Consider the following 6,000-nt stretch of genomic DNA (forward strand, 5'->3'; position numbering starts at 1 on the left):
GACTCTCATTTGCCTACTCTGTGTTCGCAGAGAAACATTTGGTTTTAAACAAGACTTTATTTAAGGGGAAAAAGTGTATAGGGTTACATTCGAAAATGTAATTACAGAAAAGATAAACCATATGTCGCAGCCTTTGTTCTACCTCCACTTCGCGGAGGCTGCTTGCAAGAGTTCACTGGGAGGGGTGTGGAATTCCGATTCCACGGCCAAGACAAAGAAGTGGGGTTCAGATCACTCGCTGGCCACACGTGTCCATATTTCCGGGTGGTTATTGCCAAAGTATCTTAGAGTCCAGTGGAGTAGAAATGTGCGAAAAATGGTTGGCTCAGAGATGTGGGGCTGAGGATCCACGACCTCTTCCTTAGGAGACTGGCAAAGGTAGGCGTCATGGGACATGGAAACCAGGGCCGGAGCATGGATGGGCTGAGAAGAAACCCAGAGTCAGGAGGTTTATTTGGTTTGATGGTAAGTAGGTGATGTTCCAGCTATAGCACGACTGGGAACACAATGTGAACAGCAAGACTGGCCCCTCAAAAGTGCTGGGACGTTCACGGCATGTCAGTCAAAATCTTGTGCCCAGGCTGCCTCTGACTTTCAGTAAGCAGAATTTATAGCCTCTCTCCTGAAGGGGGAGAAGAAAACCTAATCCTAATAATTTCTACCTCCAAATCCCCTGTTAATTTGGATACACATAGCTCTTAGACTCCTCTCAGCAGAAAAAGGGTAATAACTCATAATGTTTACAGTTATTTCTTTCTTTTTTTCTTTCTTTCTGCGATATTAGGCATGGGACCTGGAGCCTCACATGGGCTAGGCAAGTGCTCTACTACCAAACTGCATCCCAAACTCTTAAAAAATGTCAAGACAGGGTCTCATGAAATTGTCCAGGCTGGCCTCTTATTTGAGATCCTCCTGCCACAGCCTCCCCAAAAGTTAGAGTGACAGGCATGTGCCATCTGGCCAAGCAGGCATAGGTATTCTTAAACCTTTGTAAGCAAACAAACACAGTGCACTCTGTTCTGTAAATTCCATCGGTCCCCAGAAAAGTTCTGCCAAAGAATAGCACTCTGGCGTGTTGAGTACTTTGAAATAAGAGAGATTGAAAGGACCCAGAAGCAAAATTTCCCTGATCAATCTTCCTATCTTTCACCTTTCTGATGTCTCCAAAATGATCCACAAAAGCAAGACTTCCCCAAGGTGAGTCACAGAAGCGTAAACCTTGGACGTAAAACATTAAAACAGTAGGAAGGGCACTCTCCCTTCTCCTTTCCCACGTGTCTGGGAGGGGGAAATGCTGCACAGAGGCCAAGTGGAAGCTGGACAGATGGATGTTGCTGAGTGTCCCCTTATCTGTCATTATTAAGTCACATATTTTTGTGCAGTCATATTTCTACATGGGTGTCCATTCTTTGAACTGAAGTGTAAAAACAGACAGTCCTCTTTCAATCTCTTTATCACCCAGGTCATGATCTTATGAGAAAAGTAACTCCCCACCCGTTAGTCCACAGTCTCATAACCTCCAGGAATGGAGCTGTAAACCAAAGGAGGAAGGTAGGAGAGTCTTACTGGAAATGAGAAGGAGGATAGCTCCTGGGTTTCCAGGAGGGGTTCCGAGTGGATGGTCAGTGAGGCTCTTCGACAAGAGTATTTAACATAGTGAGTCACAGTGTGAGTCTAACACAGGCCAAACTCAATCAACCTAAGGAATTACAAGTATAGCCACTTGGCTAACATTGACCCAGTGGGTAATGAGTCACATAGCGGGGTATATAGAAAGGACAAAGGAAAGGGAGGTCAGTGTGGGTCCAGACAATCTGGCCACCCACCTCTGGGTCTGCTGCCTGTCTGGGCTCTCTGCACCGGGTGATGCTAACTGCAGTGTAATCTCCAGCTGCTGAACAGGCCTGCAGGGCTGCCCATTGCAACTCCCTCTGGAGGCCTCATCCTCTTCCGATTTGCCTCCAGGCACAGTCTTTTTTTTTTTTTTTTTTTTTTTTGTCTTTTTCCTTTTTATCAGTACCAGGGATCGAACTCACGACTGCCTGCTTGCAAGGCAGGTGCTTACGCCGCTGAGCTAAACCCCCAGCCCCACCAGGCACAGTCTTGATGCCTCATCTTCTGTGTTGATTTCCTTGAGGACTCCACACCCCTCTGACTGCACATTGATTTCTAGCTAATTTATCCGTCTATAACAGTGTAAAACCTTGATGAACTAAATATGCCATGCTTTTCTTTTGTTAATTTGTCATGTTTTATAGAATAACATGACATGTTTTATAGAATAACATGATGGTCTGGTCCTGACCATCATGTGTGGTGAGAAAATGTATCATGCCTTTCTGTCCTTAGGGCTCAATATGGTCTCAGTTCTTTTTGTTCCTTTGAATGATGCCCTGCAAGAAAGGTTAGTCTAGGAAAAAGGAAACAACATTCTAGAGAGAATCTGCCTAAAGCAATGAGTGGATTATGTGATTATTGTAAAGAAAACTTCAGAAACACTTTTAAACAGGAAGAAAAATTACTAGGGATTTCTGTAGAAAAATATGACTTGTTTAGGAGATATATTTTCTAGTTATTCGACTTGATGAGACTTGTCTTGTATTATCTTTGAGCTATTTTATGTTTTTAGTTAAACTATTTTAGTTGAGCTATTTTATGTTTTAGTTTATGATTTTAGTTAAGTTGTTGAACACTGGTAATACCAATGATTCTTGTCTGTAACACAAATAAATCCTTTTTAGTGCATCTCCCCTTCACTTTCTTTTCTGGCAGTGCAAGAAGTCAGTGTGGTACTTAATAAAGAAATTCATTATAGCAGTACCAGTAGTATTATCTGTGATCTATGGGGTCTCCTTTGAACAAATTGTAACTTCATTTCTGATTTCCTCATTAATTAAGAAGTTAAATAAAATCTCTATTACATGTTCATTTTATATCATAGAGGACCATGATTCTACTTATTTTAAAAATATAGCTCAATACTATGGGCTAATTTGGATGTGGTTAAATTCTTACATGGTATTCATCACAGTGAAGGTTTAATCAAAAACGCTTTATCCAGTTTCCAATCTACATATCTTAAATGCACATTTATTATCATAAATGTTTCATTCCATTCATTTTGAATATATTCAAATTTCATTAATAAAGGCCTAGTTGTAACATTAGTTATTCTAAGTACTGATTTTCAGATTCTGTCAGATATTATTCTGATTATCAAAGCCTTGGAGGCTCACCAAGGGAGAGGTATCACAGCCACTGGCCACCCATGCCTCCTGCAGATAGCACAGGATAAAAGGGAAAGTCAGGAATTTCTTGTCTATCCAGTTTAAAGCCTGGCAAGAAAATAACTGCCAACCTATGCTACTATAGCCAGTGAAGCTGTCCTTTAGAATCAAAAAAGAAATGAAAAATTTTCAAAATAAGCATAAAGAGATTTTAAAATACTAAACCAACATAGTAGAAAATACTTTGAAGAACACAACCATGCCGAAAAAGAAGAGAAGATAAGCACATGAGAATTAGGAAGAAATTAAACATTAGAAAAACATCTAATTAAAAAACCTTAGAAAATGCCAAGAATTAGTACATACTTTTCAAAAATAACCCTTAATGTAAATAGTCTTAATTCTCTAATTAAAAGACCCAAAGTGGTGGATTGGATGAATAAACAAGATCCAATTGTTTGCTGACTGCGAGAAACACACCTCACCAGTTAAGACTGAAAATTAAAGGAGAAAAACTAGTATTTCATGCACATGGGATCTGAAGCCAGCCTCTAGTTCAGTGTTTTAAGGGTTCTTCAAGTCCAGAAGCTATCTTTCCACAATTATGTTGGAATTTGCATGTTAATCATAACACAGGAATACTTTTTAAGAACTTGTGATTTTTCTTGGAATAACTTCTTGCATATGATCAGTTCACAGTAGACTGATTTTAAGAATCAACAAAAAGAGAGTATTGATCAACTCACTTCTGAGTGATCTGCAGGCCACTGAAGAAATTAGGGAGGCTTATAAAATTCCCAGAATCAAATGAAAATGGAAATACCATAATAGAATCTGTGATTTCTAGCACAGGCAATTTGAAGAGGGAAGCTTGTACTCATTAGTTTCTGCATTAAAAAGTAAGAGAGATGTTGAACAAATAATCTAATAGTGCATCTCAACATTTTTGAAAACAAAACAACAACAACAAAAAATTAAACTCCCAAACTGTACAAAGGATAAATAAAGATCAGAACTGAGACTAATGAAATAGAGACAAAGAAGAAAACACAAAAGACCAACAAAACAAAGAACTGGTTCTTTTAAAACAAAAACGAGATTGATAAAGCCTTAGCTAAGCTAACCAAAAGAGAGAGAGAAGATTCAAATTAGCAAAATTAGGCATAAAAAAGGGCACAGTACTACAGTAGATACCACCAAAATCTATAAGATCACCAGGGACTATTTTGTACATATTATTTCAACACATTGGAGAATCTGAACAGAATGGGTAAATTTCTAGACACATAAAACTTACCAAAATCAAAACAAGAGAATATAAAAAATACAAACAGACAAATAACAAGCAGTGAAATTAAAGAAGTCATAGGATATCTCCCAGCAAAAAAGTGAAAGACCCATTGAATTTAACTTTTATCATATATTTAAAGAAAAACTAACACCACTGCCCCCTTAACATTATTCCACAAAATAGAAATACAAGAAATTCTTCTGAAGTTATTCTATAAAGACAGCATCTTCCTGACCCTAAAATTGAGTACAGGCACAACACAAAACTGCAGATTGATATCTTTGATGAGCACAGATGGAAAATTTTTCAACATATTTGCAAACCGAATTCAACAACACTTAAAGAATACCATACGCCATGATCAAATCGGTTCATTCCAGAAAGGCAAGGACAGTTCAACATATGCAAACCAATAAACACAGTATACCAGATGAACAACATCAAGAACATAAAAATTACATGTTCAGTATGTAATTGAACAGCAAAAGCTTTCATCAAAATTAAACATCCATTCTTAATAAAGGTCTGGAAGAAACTTGTATAGCATGGCTGTAACATAGTGAATATACTGATATTCAGTCTACTTAATATGCTGAATATACTGATGGAAAATCCAATGACATTGTCATACTGAATGGGAAAAAACTGAAAGCATTTCTTTTTCTAATATCTTAAATGAGTCAAGGTGTTTATGCTTATTATTCCTATTCAATATAATACTTGAAATTTTAGCCAATACAATTAAGCAAGAGAAAGAAATAAAATACAAACAGGAAAGGAAGAAGTTAAATTATGTTTATTTATAGATGATATTATTCTCTACTGTACTTAGAGAAATCTAAAACCTCTACTAGAAGAATTTAAGACCTGATTTAAAAAATTCTGCAAAGTGGCAGGATACAAAGTCAACACATAGATATCAGTATTTCTATATACTTTTAGTAAACTTGCTGAGAAAGAAATCAGGAAAACAACCTCATTCAAAATAGCTTTGAAAAATATTGAGGGATATGCCCAGTATAGAGAAGAAGAAAAATCTCTACAGTGGTGAAAAATTATAGAATATTAAAGAAAGAAATTAAAGAAGATACTAGAAGATGGAAGGACCTCTCACATTCATGGATTAGACGAATTCATATTGCTAAAATCATCGTATCAGCAGCAGCAATTTGTAGAGCCAGTGTAATATTTATCAAGATATTGATGACATTCTTCACAGAACTAGAAAAAAATCCTAAAATTCATATGGAAACACAAAAGTTCATAAATAGCCAAGACAACCCTAAGCTTTAGAGGAAAACTGGAGGTATTCTCGTATCCAATTTCAAAGTATACTATGAAGCCATAGTAAAAAATCACCATGGTACTGGAACAAAAATAGACACATATACCAACTGAACAGGATAAAAATCACAGAAACAAACCAGGCAACTGTAGTCATCTGATTCTGAACAAAGGAGCCAACAAAATACACTACAGCTG

This window comes from Cavia porcellus, unplaced genomic scaffold, assembly GCF_034190915.1.
Source record: "Cavia porcellus strain 051 isolate PalLab524CR breed Dunkin Hartley unplaced genomic scaffold, mCavPor4.1 scaffold_26, whole genome shotgun sequence".
Taxonomy (NCBI): domain Eukaryota; kingdom Metazoa; phylum Chordata; class Mammalia; order Rodentia; family Caviidae; genus Cavia; species Cavia porcellus.